This window comes from Berghia stephanieae, chromosome 3, assembly GCF_034508935.2.
Source record: "Berghia stephanieae isolate SIO BIC M18660-M18661 chromosome 3, UCSD_Bste_1.3, whole genome shotgun sequence".
NCBI lineage: Eukaryota > Metazoa > Mollusca > Gastropoda > Nudibranchia > Aeolidiidae > Berghia > Berghia stephanieae.
In genome coordinates, this window is record NC_088362.1 from 6,724,759 (window position 1) to 6,738,954 (window position 14,196).

A 14,196-nucleotide genomic window follows, 5' to 3' on the forward strand; every position below is an offset into this window, starting at 1 on the left:
GCTGAAGGGTAAGAAAATAAGGAGACTGAAATAGATAGGATAGGTAGATAGATTGATAAATAGATAGGATAGGTAGGTAGATTGATAAATGGATAGGATAGGTAGATAGATTGATAAATAGATAGGATAGGTAGATAGATTTATAAATAGATAGGATAGGTAGATAGATTGATAAATAGATAGGATAGGTAGATAGATTGATAAAGAGATAGGATAGGTAGATAGATTGATAAATGGATAGGATAGGTAGATAGATTGATAAATAGATAGGATAGGTAGATAGATTGATAAATAGATAGGATAGGTAGATAGATTGATAAAGAGAAGGAGAGAGAGAGAACAATCACCATTCTATTGTGTTATAATGTTTGAGGCAATACTTTACAAATCAAATACATTTTGTTTTCTTGATTTTGTTTATATTCGTTGATCCCCATTTATTATTCTATCTATCCATTGTATTGGTATTCTAGTGTTTATATAATGTGATATTTTACAAGAATTCAAATTCAACGCTATCGTTATCCTGTCTTATTATTTTTCATAATGTATGTTTATTTAAACTTATTCAGTATTGAACATTTGACGTGAATATATTTGCAGGTCTGACATCTGAATGCAATTATGGGCCTAGTTTAACATTATTATAATGGACAATATTTTGCATAATTAAAAAAAAATTTCCATCAGAACTGCAAATAAGTACATATCGACTATATTCATTACGAAAAGGCATATATGGATATTATTAAGGTCAGGTGGGCGTTACCATAATTTTTCAAAACACATAACATGTTAACTGCCTCATACTTTTCTTTAAAGTCCAAAACAAGTTTTGTGCAACACACAATGCCAGCGACTGATGTCAAACCTACTTTTAATCTTTAAAAATAAATGATCTTTAAATAAAAGCTGTCTAGTATATCAAAAATTGATGTTCAAGTTAGGTAGTCCAAACCTATTTATAATAGGGGATAGCCCACTTGAACTTCAAACTGACCACAGATATATATATATATATATATATATATATATATATTATATATATATATATATATATATATATATATATTATGAGTGTTAGTGGGAACTTGTAGGTACGAGAGTACTCGGTAATTTAGGTAAGAGCATATAAAAATAAATTCACTCACTTGAGTGAAATTATTTATTTATATATATTATGCCAACTGACGAAGTGGATGAAAGCCACAAAAACATATGTTTTGGCCACATATAAGTGAGTGATCCCATTTATATAACCACCAGAAAATGCAACTGCAGAAATAAGGAACATTGCCCGCTAAACAAACAATGTTTAGAATCAAGTTTAATTTACCAAGCCACAGTCACTGAAACTAAAACAAACAAGCAAGAAAAATATGTAGGACTAATGGAAAATAATTTCGAAACAAGATACAACCTCCACACCTCAACATTTAGAAACACTAACAAAAAAACATCCACAAAACTCAGCGAACATATTTGGAAATTAAAAGACAACAAACTAGACCACAACATTTCATGGAAAATTTTATCTAAAGCAACAGGATACACACCAACGTCAAAACAATGTAGCTTATGCCTGGAAGAGAAATATACTATAATTTGGGCAATCCATCGATCGGGCAGTGCTTTTCATGGATCTACAGAATGTACGACAATCCATCGGTTGTTAGACATTCCGTCGATCGTTGGATCACACAGCACTTTTTGTAGAAAGGGGGAATTATATTTGTTGCTCATTCTGTGGATCTAGATTTTACTCAAGTGTTTTGATTTTCTACTATGAAAAGTTAAAATATTGACATTGCGCTAAGCGGAAGTTAACATCATACGTACCACAGCGACATGCCTCAATAAAATTAAAAGCAAAATAACCATTGCATCATTACATGTGCTTTCTTTAATAATAATTTGATGTTCCCTAAGATGGCCAAATGGATAAAGTATAACATATTACCATACAAAGGTAAATAGGTGGTGATCAACCTAATGCCATTCAATCAACATTTTTATTCATTTTAAGAAGCGAAGATAATTCCAATCTTGTTCATTTCAAAACGATATATCTATATTTTGATTATTTGAACATCATGTAAATGTTGCTGCTCGAAGCTCGAAGAAATAAATAATAATGTGAAACTGAATGTAAGCTTCAACTTAATTACAAAAACAAATCAAATGAACGTTTTACTACGCCACTACCACATCATCTCATTCATCTGTGGTGTTTCATTCATCCTGTTTTGTTGATAAAGGGGAAACCCGAAACATTCATTTGATCTGTTTTTGTAATTAAATTGAAGCTTACATTCAATTTCACATTATTATTTATTACTTGAACATAAAGAATTACTTATAACTTTTATTGAGGGTCTCAAAGCGTTCCGCAATTAAGCTGCTGTTCCGATGAAGGAGCGTTCCGATTATCGGCTTTTAACTGTTATTGAATTAATTAATTGTATCGTTTTTCATTTTGCAAACATAATTTGAAATGTTGCTGCCCTCTTGTACCATTTTTGACTTGCACCAAATTTTAGTCATGGCCTCAATCTAAATAAATTTAACTCTCTCGGGTTCATATGCATGGAAAATCGTACAAATTTGTTCGATTTTCAATGAGGGTGAACTCGAGTGAGTAAAGATACCAATTATGTTGGAATTTAGAACAAACAAAACAAAAAAGAGACATTGAACAAATAAGCTCATCATATGTGGCCTATTGACTCAAAACGGTATTATGTTGAGACGAACCTGATGCTTTTAAAAAAATGAATTATAAGTTTAACCTGTAACATTTTAGCTAAAATAAATGCATTCATTGATGAGAGTGGCTTTTGATGCCGAAACTCCAAAATACAATTAAATGTCTTCATTTTCATCGTTTTGACTTTAAAAATCAAATTTCTTCGTCCACTCCAGTCCAACATAATGCCGTTTTAATACGATTGGGCACATATTTGTTATAACATGCTGTTCATATTTACAACGAAAGGAACTTATTTTGTCCTATTTATATTTATGATTTGTTATTGTTATATAATCATTATTGTCTTTGATTTTTGGTGAGGTATTTTTTTTTGAGGGGGGGGCTGATTATTTTTTATTCAATTTAAACAAGATAAATTTGGTCCTACTGTTTTATAGTATTGTATTGTAAGATTTTAAATGATTGACTTTTTTATCACGAATGATTGAACTCACACACTGGGTGGGGTTCCTGACCTCCCATAGTGGGCAGGGAGGTACTTACTGTGTCTTCTATCCCTTTATATCTGTTTTCCAACTTGCTTTCTGTCTTTGTCTTGGAATGAGATTACTTAGTTTTGTCCTGGCCCCGGCATGTTGGCCTTACTGAGGGGAAAACAGTCAAATGTATAGTTATAGTTTTGTGAGATGATATTTTTTTCCTTGTAAATCATCTCTCTGTTATGCATTGTATTATGTTTCGTTTACATTTTTTATTATATGATTTGTAAACGTTTGAGTGTGTTCCTTATAGTGGGGACCTGTTCTTGTGTCTGGATGAGACTTTTAAGTGATCTCAAACTAAGTACATTGGTACAAGTATTATGCTCGTAGTGTGCTCTTGGAATCTACATCTGATCCCTATTTGTTCCCAGTTCCCCTATGTCTTACTTTTTCTTGGGTGCTTTAATTGGAATTCTAGAACTTTTTACTATCCCATTTTCTTCCTTTTACTGGCGCTGATATAACCTAAATGTGTTGCAAGCGCCGTAAAACCCTTAAAAACAAAAAACAAAACTCACACAACCCTGACACCAACTCTCTTGTTGTTAACAAAGCTTGATTCACCTTTACCAGAGCTACCAACAATATGCCAAAAAAGGCTAATTATTATTATTACCCTTTTTGAAATCAAATTACGTGTTTATGCTTTTTGGTTCCACATTACGCCTTTTTGTTGTGCGCTTCATCGGTGGGGTCTTACTACCTGTCCAACATGTACTTGCTGTGGGCAAGAACCTGAGACGGCAGAGCATCTAGTCGAACGGTGTGTTGTGACGATGCGACCCGGCAGGTTTGCGACGGTGCACGTGCACGAATGCGGACCGGACTTTGCTGATTGGGTCGATCGTCATAACTTAGTAGTGTGAAAACCATAAGAGGCTGCTGCCTTTTTGTTGTCATCAAGGTCATATTATACTGGTTTCATTGTTATCCATTTATATAATGAATGAACATGTGAGATACTAAAAAAAAACAACAAAAAAACTATTGTAAAGCACCTCTGAGCACTATTTGTGGATATTGGCGCTATATCAAATAATAATTATAATAATATACTGATGAAAAGATATGCATGGAAATGCAGCATAAAGTTTATTTTGGTGGTTTATTGTAAGCATCTGGTTGAATATTAATATTAGTCGTTATGGAGATAAATACTGCAGGAATAATGTTTCATTTTGAGACGGGTATATATCAACCAAAAGCCAAACTTATACTGACAATGATTTTTATGATGATGAGAAATCTGTTTACACAATGATAATAATAATGATAAGAAGAAGAAGGAAGAGGTGGAGGTGTGAGCAATGTTAAAAAATATGCTAAATTTTTACAAAATTATTAATCGTTTGTTTTCCTCAGCTTTGTTGTCATGGTGGGACATACGGTTCTGACGTGCTGGTCTCTGGTTTGAGTCCTGCTGTCAGAAGTACAAAGTTGAGTCCTTGGGAAAGGCACATTACTCACATTTTCTAATTATAGGTGTAAATGGGTACCTGAGCGGTGACGACATTGTCTCAGCAGAAAAAAAAATTACTGTGAAAAATGAATGTAATTTTAAAAAAATAAATGCCCAAATAAAGAAATATTGTTAATTCCGATCATTTAACACTGGTTTGGGGTGGTGGGTCTCAAATGATCCCACAAATTCAATTGTGTTAATTATATGTTACAGTGAATGACATAATCAGTCTGATGGTGAAAAGGTTTGAACTGAGATATTGCCAAGTTTAGTTAGAAGGTCAATTTTGATCAAAAATGAGTTCTTGTCATAAATGATTAAATCAACCTTTTTGTACATCTTCGGGAAATTTCAAAGCTTAGTTTCACTTTTAAATATTTTTTACAGCTAGTCAAGTTGAAAAAGTATGAAATTTGAGAAAAGTTGCTGGATACCTTTCCCATACATCTGACCATAACTTCATGAAAAATCACCCGATTTACTTCAAATAAAGTTTAAAATGTTCTGGGGAGCATATTCTTTCAGAAAATGCAAAAAATGCAAATCCAAAATTTTCACCTTCCGACTGATTATGTCATGCACAGACACATATACTAAATATTAAGGTCTCCAAGATAGAGGATAAAAACATTCTCACCAGCCACAATCTTCTCTTACGTTGTCTTGGGGAAGATATTTGATATTACTCCTACCCTAGCCGGGATCTTTACAGAATGAGAATCTGTCATTTGGAGATTTTTTTTTTCTTCTTCTTGTAAATCATTTCTTTGTGTCGTGCCTTTGAATCCATGATGTGAATCGATGTCCTTTGAATATTGGGATAGATTTTGTTGATATATGACATTTGGATTGAAATTTTACTGAACAAAACTTTTTCCTTAGGATTTACTCCTAGGTGTTGACATTAGTTAAAATATCACTAGTGCGATTACACTTCTGAAACTAAACCATGCCCTTTTCATTCATATTCCCAGGTCTTGAAAGGGGGGGGGGGAGTTTTTTTTCTTTTTTTGGGTTTTGTTTTGTTTTTTTTAAACCATGAATTCTTCTCACGTATGCTTTGAAATGTTAATAGATGTCCATGTCTTTATACTGGGTGGGGTTCCCGACCTCCCGTAGTGGGCAGGGAGGTACTTACTGTGTCTTCTATCCCCTTATATCTATTTTCCAATTGCTTTCTGTCTTTTTCTTGGAATGAGATTACTAAGTTTTGTCCTGTCCCTGGCCGTAGTTCTTGGCTGGGAGGGAAACTGTTGAATGTATAGTTACAGTTTTTTTAATATGGTTTTTTTTTTCATGTAAATCATCTCTCTTTTATGGATTGTTATTTTTAGCTTATGATTTGTGAACATTTTAGTTTATTCCTCTGAGTGGGATCTTGTGCTGTTGTCTTGGTGAAACATTTAGGTAATCTCAAACTAAGTAAACTGATAGTGTGCTCTTGGAATCTACATCTTTTCCCTATTTGAACCATTCCCCTTGTCTTACCTTTTCCTCAAGTCCTTTTAATTGTACATCTAAAATCTTATCACTATCCATTTTTCTTCCTTTTTACTGGCGCTGATATGACCTAAATATATTGCAAGCGCCGCAAAACCCTTAAAAACAAACAAACAAACATGTCTTGATAATAAATGATTCCATGATTGTATACGATGCATACAAGGAAAAAGATATATAAAATATAATTCCCATGACCATATCAGCATTTCACTCAATTTGAGCATTCATGAATTATTGTTACAGTATATGTTACCATTGGTATTAAGTCGGGTTGGTTAAGATGTTGAAAATTGAATTTATAGCCAGAAATATCAGACTTGTTTTGAGTTTGTATGTTTTATTGAGGAGAATGGATACCATATTTTAGGGTGCTATTCCTAACGATTTATATTCCTCACCAGTTTAACATTTAATTCGGCTCCCATAGTGGGCAGGGGGTTACATACTGTGTCTTCTATCCCCTTATGTCTGTTTTCCAACATGCTTTCTGTCTTTGTCTTGGCATGAGATTACTTGGTTTTGTCCTGGCCCTGGCCGGAGTCCTAGATGAGAGGGAAACAGTCAAATGCATAGTTATTGTTTTGGGAGATGATATTTATTTCCTTGTAAATCATCTCTCTGTTATGTGTTATTAAATTTGTTATTTTTAATGTATAATGAAATGTAAGCATTTGAGTGTATTCCTCTTTGTTGGATTTTGTGCTTGTGCCTGGGTGAGACTTATAGGTGATATCAGACTAAGTACATTGATGGTATGCTCTTGGAATCTACATCTGATACCTATTTGTTCCCAGTTCCCCTTTGTCTTACTTTTTCTTGTGTGCTATATTTGTAATTCTAAATCTTTTTACTATCCCATTTTCTTCCTTTTTACTGGCGCTGATATAACCTTAATGTGTTGCAAGCGCCGTAAAACCCTTAAAAACAAAACAAACAAACATTTAATTCGGCCTTTAAGCATATGGTTCATTCCGACATAATACCGTTTTGAGATGATGGGTCACATATAAGGCTAAACTTTCTTTTTCATCCAGAAAGATAGATTTTTTAATTCATTGTTTTATGCATGATTAAGACTTTTGTGACCTTAGCATTGGAGAAAGGGCACAGTCAAGTTAACTCACTCAATCCTAGAGAATTTTGCTACTTTTCAAATTGGGGAAAAAAATCTATTAAATTAAAAATGAGCATGTGGATAGATAGTTTTATTCAACTCGATCTACCATTAACATGTAAAAATAAAAACATTAGCTGTGATACTACGCCTATAATTTGTCTCATAAAAATGTAATAAATAGGCATGGGGTAAAAGTAACCCGGGTATACTACGGATATAGTCGGTGTTAGGGTTGAGTGGGTTAATACTTGTTCCAATTTTTAAGCATGGTGATGTCGACATGACTCGAGCAATGAAGAAGATGTATTCATGACAGTAAGTTTTAGTGATGTCAGTTGAGGCATAGTACAAGGTATAAACTATGAGGCTATGTGGTCTTTTGGTATGATCCCTTTTGGATCTGAAGGTCCTGGGTTCGAGCCTCGCTCGGCGCATAGTTGAGTCCTTGGAGAAGACTCGTTACTCACATTCTCTCACCGTACTGAGGTGAAAAATGATTACCTGGCCGTTAACAGCGTTGTCTCTGTCAGAAAAAAAATTGTAATATCGCCTAACAGGCGTCATCATATCTCGTTCTACATGTTTCATGTTGCTGTTGGCCAGGGACCCCTTGTCAAGCACTTTGAGCATGTTTAGTGGATATTGCGCTATATAAAATCTCAAGTTTGTTTTTTTTAAACAACAGTTCCCTGTACAAAACTCCCTGACATCAAAATATGTCTCCAATGAACTAATGATATATTTTTGAAAGGAAAAATAAGTTATTGGAATTGACCTGCTAAGCTTAATTGTCTGTGCATTATATCAAAAGTCAAAAGTAAAAATCAAAAGATAATTATTGTATAATTACCCGATGCTGGGTGGGGTCTTCTATCCCCTTAATATCTGTTTTCCGAGTCTGACTTTGTCGTGGGTGCTTTAATAGTAATTCTAGAACTTTTTACTATCTTATTTTCTTCCTTTTTACTGGCGCTGATATAATCTAAATGTGTTGGAAGCGCCGTAAAACAAACAAACAAACAAGTGACTTTATCCTCGTTCTAAATTGGTTTCACATGGAGCTTGCATAGAGTATTTATTTATCAAAGAGGGAAACGGTCAGTTTTGGTGAGAGATGATTTTTTTCCCCCTTCTAAATCATCTCTTTGTCATATATTATTAGTTATGCTATTGTTAGATGTTTATTTATGATGCTTTTTTTTTGTAAACATTTATGCTTTTTGGCTGGAGATCCTGTAGTTGTATCTGTATGGGACTTTTTAAGCGATTTCAGACTAGCTATTAATTTGGTCTTGTGGAATGATTCTTGTCTTCAGGTCTACAAAGGCACTGGGTTCGATTAACGCTCTGAGCAGTGCATAGTTAAGCCCTTGGAAAAGGCTCTTTACTCACATAATCTCTCAATACTCAGTTGTAAAATGAGTATGTAACAGCTACATGTCTCGTCCTACATGTTAAGTGTTGCAGAGCGAGAGACCCTTTAGAAAGCTCTTTGAGCACATTTGTGACCCACCATACCAAAGCGGTATTATGTCGGGATCCACTCGGTAAGGGAAATTGAATTCATAGCCACAAATATCCAACTTGGGTTTAATTTCTGTACGTTATCGTGGATTATAAAGACTATTTCTTACATTGCAAAAACTTCTAAGCTCCAATTTCTCATCATTTTATCTCTAAATTCACTTTTTGGGGTCTGAATCCCCCCGACATAATACCGTTTTGAGACGGAGGGTCACATTTAGTGGATTTAACACTATAAAATAGCCCAAGTTTGTCTTTTTATGCTTTGTTTTTTTTTGTTTTTTTTTTCATTGCTTTTGGGTCTACTTTATAATGAATTTCTGTTGAGCTAGTCCCCTTGGTCTTATTTTTTCTTTGCAGCTTGATAGCTAGACTTTAATTGTTTTACCCCTCTGAAACACATTATAATAATATAATATTATTTTGTCTTTTTTTATCGAGGCTATATGTGACCCTCCGTCTCAAAACGGTATTACTGGGTGGGGATCCTGACCTCCCATAGCGGGCAGGGGGGTACATACTGTGTCTTCTATACCCTTATATCTGTTTTTTAACATGCTTTCTGCCTTTGTCTTGGAATGAGATTACTTGGTTTTTTCCTGGCCCTGGCCGGAGTCCTGGCTGGGAGGGAAACAGTCAAATGCATAGTTATTGTTTTGGGAGATGATTTTTTTTCCTTGTAAATCATCTCTCTGTTATGTATTATTATTTTTATTTTTAATGTATAATGTAAGCATTTGAGTGTTGGATTTTGTGCTTGTGTCTGGATGAGACTTGTAGGTGATTTCAAACCAATAACATTGGTGGTATGCTCTTGGAATCTACATCTGATCCCTATTTGTTCCCAGTTCCCCTTTGTCTTACTTTTTCTGGGGTGCTTTAATTGAAATTCTAGAACTTTGTACTATCCCATTTTCTTCCTTTTTACTGGCGCTGATATAACCTAAATGTGTTGCAAGCGCCGTAAAACCCTTAAAAAAAAAAACGGTATTATGTCGAGATGATTCAGACCCCAAAAAGTGAATTTAGAGATAAAATTATGAGAAATTGTAGCTTAGAAGTTTTTGCATGTAAGAAATAGTCTTTATACTCCACGATAACGTGCAGATATTAAACCCAAGTTGGATATTTGTGGCTATGAATTCAATTTTCCTTGCCGAGTGGATTCCGACATAATACAGCTTGGATACGGTGGGTCACATATATGACTTGTGTTAGTAACATAACGTGGTAGTTTGGTGACACGTCCCGTCCACACTGCCAGTTATACAGTTTTTTGTTTTTGTTTTGTTTTTTTCGTTTGTTTGTTTGTTTGTATGGGGGGGGGGGTTGAGTTGTTTTTTTTTTTTTTTTTTTTTTTTTTTTTTTTTTTGTTGTTTTTTTTTTTTTGTTGTTTGTTTTTTTTTTTTTGTTGTTTTTTTTTTTTTTATTTTAAATTTTAGTTTGTGCATTAAGCAATGAGATGTGTTGTACTAAACACTTGATTGTGTTTTAAGATGGAACCCAGTATTGATTTACACTCATGAAATAACCGGACTGTGAACAAACCCCCTTTTTTTCCCTTCATTTAACCAGAAACTGTTTATTTCAATGATAGATCGATTAAAATTACCCTCGACTTACCGAAAAGTCGAAAAATCTTAAGTTTTAGACTTTTTGGTATGATAAAGGGACAACTTAGCAAGTACTGGTGTTAGATAAAGATATGAAGACGTGTGTATGAAACAGAGGCATACAAAGTAAGAAAGAAAAATATACAAAGAAACAAACCAAAAATTTAAAAACCATTCCGAAAAAGCAGCCTGCCTTGACTAGAGCTCGAACCCCAGACTTCCTGATGATTTATAGATAGTTCGAAGATGACGTCACTCAGGTCTTTGTTATTGTTTTTTGCCATCCGCGTTTATGAGTAATGCTCACTGAACTGTATTAACCTGACTATAAACGTTCATGGATACACACAGTTTTGTGTGTTGGTCCGTTATACTTCCGGATGGCAATGTTATGAGCTTCTTAGCCAAGCGTATACTATCTATAGATAGTTCGAAGATGACGTCACTCAGGTCTTTGTTATTGTTTTTTTGCCATCCGCGTTTATGAGTAATGTTCACTGAACTGTATTAACGTGAATATAAACGTTCATGGATACACACAGTTTTGTGTGTTGGTCCGTTATACTTCCGGATGGCAATGTTATGAGCTTCTTAGCCAAGCGTATACTATCTATAGATAGTTCGAAGATGACGTCACTCAAGTCTTTGTTATTGTTTTTTGCCATCCGCGTTTATGAGTAATGTTCACTGAACTGTATTAACGTGAATATAAACGTTCATGGATACACACAGTTTTGTGTGTTGGTCCGTTATACTTCCGGATGGCAATGTTATGAGCTTCTTAGCCAAGCGTATACTATCTATAGGACGTGCTACCATTACACCACTGTAGGTAGACTGGCGTTTTGGGATTTTTTTTTTTTTTTTTTATGTTTTGTTTCGTTTGTTTCTTCTTGTTTTTTTCTTTCTTGCTTTGCCTGGCATTTTTTCACTCACACTTTTTCAGGGTTTTTTTTGGTAAGTTAAGAACGAGAACATTCGCTCGATCCATATTTGACCCTTCGTCTCGAAACGGTATTATGTCGGGATGAATTGGACCCCGAAAAATGACTTAAGAATTAAATTGATAGTAAATACCAATTTTTGAGCTTTTGCATTGTGAGAAATTGTCTTCAGTCTCTATCATAACAAATCGAAACAGACCCCAAGTTTCATGTTTTTTGTCAATAAATTCAATGTTTTGCACCCGAGTCATCCTGACATAATACCGTTTAGAGACGATGGGTCACATATTTGAAATAAAAGTTTTCGGGCCAAAATAAAAAGAAGAAAGAAAAAAAATGTTTTTTGTCATTTTACGACATAAAAGTATTATTAAATTATTGTTTTTTTTTATAAATGTCATATATAATATTGATATTGAAATGTCTAGAGTTGGTATTGGATTTCCATACCTTGATTCGTGTATTTTATGAATGGTTTGCTGGAGTAATAAATTGAATCCATTTTTTTTCTTGCTGTGGTCCATCTTGTTTGCTTGTATTTGTATTATGTTTTATAATTGTTTATTTCCTGTGTGGGGTTCTCGACCTTCCACAGTGGGCAGGCAGGTACTTGTCTGGGTGGGGTTCCTGACCTTCCACAGTGGGCAGGCAGGTACTTGTCTGGGTGGGGTTCCTGACCTCCCACAGTGGGCAGGCAGGTACTTGTCTGGGTGGGGTTCCTGACCTCCCACAGTGGGCACGGAGGTACTTGTCTGGGTGGGGTTCCTGACCTCCCACAGTGGGCAGAGAGGTACTTGTCTGGGTGGGGTTCCTGACCTCCCACAGTGGGCAGGCAGGTACTTGTTGTGTCTTCTATTCCCTTGTATCTGTTTTCCAAGTGCTTTCTGTCTTTGCCTTGGAATGAGATTACTTGGTTTTGTCCAGAGTTCAAAACAGGGAGGGAAACAGTCCAATGTATAGGGAGATGATTTTTTTTCCCTTGTAAATCATCTCTCTGTTATGTACTGTTCTTTTTTTTATTTATTATTATTAACATATGATCTCTAAACATTTGAGTGTATTCCTCTTAATGGGGACTTGTACTAGTATCTGGGTGAGAATTTTAGGTGATTTCAAACTAAGTACACTGATAGTGTGCTCTTGGAATCTACATCTGTTCCCTATTTGAATCATTTCCCCTTTGTCTTACTCTTCCCTCAAGTCCTTTTAATTGTACATCTGGGAGGGGATCCTGACCTCCCATAGTGGGCAGGGAGGTACATACTGTTGTCTTCTATCCCGTTATATCTGTTTTCCAACATGCTTTCTGTCTTTGTCTTGGAATGAGATTACTTGGTTTTGTCCTGGCCCTGGCCGGAGTCCGAGCTGGGAGGGAAACAGTCAAATGCATAGTTATTGTGTTGGGAGATGATATTTTTTTCCTTGTAAATCATCTCTCTGTTATGCATTGTATTATGTTTAGTTTACATATTAAATTATATGATTGGTAAACATTTGAGTGTATTCCTCTTATTTGGGACATGTGCTTGTGTCTGGATGAGACTTTTGGGTGATCTCAAACTAAGTACTTTGGCGGTGTGCTCTTGGAATCTACATCCGTTCCCTATTTGAACCATTTCCCCTACCTTTGTCTTACTTTTTCCTCAAGTCCTTTTAATTGTACATCTACAAACAATGTTTTTACTATCCAATTTTCTTCCTTTTTACTGGCGCTGATATGATCTAAATGTGTTGCTTACGCCGTAAAACCCTAAAAAACAAAACAAACAATTAGTGGGATCTTGTGCTGGTGTCTGGGTGAAACTTATAGGTGATCTCAAACTAAGTACACTGATAATGTGCTCTTGGAATCTACATCTTTTCCCTATTTGAACCATTCCCCTTGTCTTACTTTTCCCTCAAGTCCTTTTAATTGTACATCTAGAATGTTTTTACTATCCAATTTTCTTCCTTTTTAACTGACGCTGATTTGACCTAAACGTGTTTCAAACGCCGTAAAACCCATAAAATCGTCATCATACCCCCATTTTAAAACGATAAGGCAGACATTAACGACAAGAACCCAGTGCTTCGGCTTGGCAAATGAGTGTAACAGGTTGTACTCAAGGCCCTATAGAAGGCCTTGGTTGTACTCAACAAGGCAGATATTTTTTAAGACCATCAGAGCAATAAAGTTTTAGGCCTGGTGAAGTTTGTGATATTATACCAACGCCTAGCGAAATAGTAATCAGGATAAAACTCCTTTAGCATAGGTTATATTTGAGCTTTCATCTAACGCAAAGTCCACTAGATGAGCTCAAATTTTTTTTTCGAGGTGTCCAAAGCCAACAGCAACACTTAGAGTGTACGAGGAGACATCACCTGTAAAGTCGCTAAATGAGCTCAAAGCGCTTTACAAGGGGTCCCTGGTCAACAGTAACATTTAACATGTAGGACAGGACAAGCCGCCTGTTGGGCGATATTACAATTTTTCGGACAAAGACAACGATGTTAACGGCCAGGTACTCATTTTACACCTGAGTACGGTGAGAGAATGTGAGTAAAGAGCCTTTTCCAAGGACTCAACTATGCGCGAGGCTCGAACCCAGGACCTTCCGATCCAAAAGCGAGTGTCATACCACTAGACCACAAAGCCGCACATATTAAAGAAGAGATTTGAACCAGTATACACAGGTTGGAGTTGTTCGCATGACTAATAAATGCCAATGCAAATGCTTTTTGTTCTATTACTGCCCATGGGTGGGGTTCCCTGACCTCCCGTGGTGGACAGAGAGATCACTT